We start from the raw sequence: 1,147 nt of genomic DNA, 5'->3' as shown, positions 1-1,147 counted from the left end.
GCCCCGCTGTCCCCCAGGCCAGGCTCCGGCTCCTCGGGCAGCAGCTCAGCCAGCGCTCAGCCAGGCAGAGCCTGAGAGAGGCGTCAGCGACTCAATGGTGCAGCTCGTAGCAGGTCCCTCTGCCCCGGTGTGTCCACGGGAAGGCTTCCGTGGCGGCCCCTCCCCCTCCGTGGTTCATGCTGTGTCTCCCCGGGGCCAGGGGCTTCGGGGAGGGCATACACAGCCAGAAGCAGCCCTCACGCTCCTGCACTGGGTATAGGGCCTCTATCAAGCCCCAGGGCACCTAAGGCTGCTCCTAAAGGTGGTGACAAGGACAGCAGGGGCCTGGGGCTGGAGTGTCCCTCCGGGACCAAGTTCACCTGTCCGTCTATTGGGAGGAGCCATTCCCCACCCGGGCCTGCCACCCGGTACTGGACGCCCTGGCCCTGGGGCCTTCGCATTAGGTGAAGGAGTGCTCTCTGAAGCAGGTGCCCTAGAAAGGGATCTGGGCCAGGTGCACCCCCCAGGGCCGGCATCCCACCCCCAAACCTTCTGAGGAGGGCAGTGGAGTGGAAAGAGCCCGGCCGTGGAGCCCAAACGTGAGTCCTGCACCTCTGACTCAGTGTGCACACCTGTGAGATGGGAGCACAACCTCGCCGGGGAAGCTCTGTCCATGGCTCCGAGCCCCCTCGAGCACACCGAGGACCAGGTGAGGCATCTCCAGGAGGCCCAGGGGCCGGCCCCGGGCTAAGCCCTTTTCCCCATCACCCTGTTAATCCTCACAGCCCCATTATCCTGTTGTGCATGAGAAAGCAAGGCTTGGGGACGGTAAATGACTTGTCCAAAAAAATGTAAATACAGGTGGGCACACGGAAAAAAATAAAACCAGCTCATCATGCCCCACGTGGAGACGCCAGAGGCAGTTTGGGGGGCTTGGCCTCACAGGACACTTTGCACACATGTGTACTCCCCTTGTTTTACAGAGCTGGACCCCAGGCATACGCTCATGGGAGTGGGCGGCGGGGGGGTGGGGCATGCAGGTCAGAGCTGCAAAGTCCGCTGCAAGAAGTTCACGGCTGAAGGGAGGAGGTCAAGGAGAGGGCCCAGGTAATGGGGAGCCTTGAAACCACCTCTCAGGAGGGAGAGCAAAGGAATGAACACTGGTCAG

This window comes from Myotis brandtii, unplaced genomic scaffold, assembly GCF_000412655.1.
Source record: "Myotis brandtii unplaced genomic scaffold, ASM41265v1 scaffold633, whole genome shotgun sequence".
Lineage (NCBI taxonomy): Eukaryota > Metazoa > Chordata > Mammalia > Chiroptera > Vespertilionidae > Myotis > Myotis brandtii.
This window is presented reverse-complemented; position numbering follows the sequence as displayed.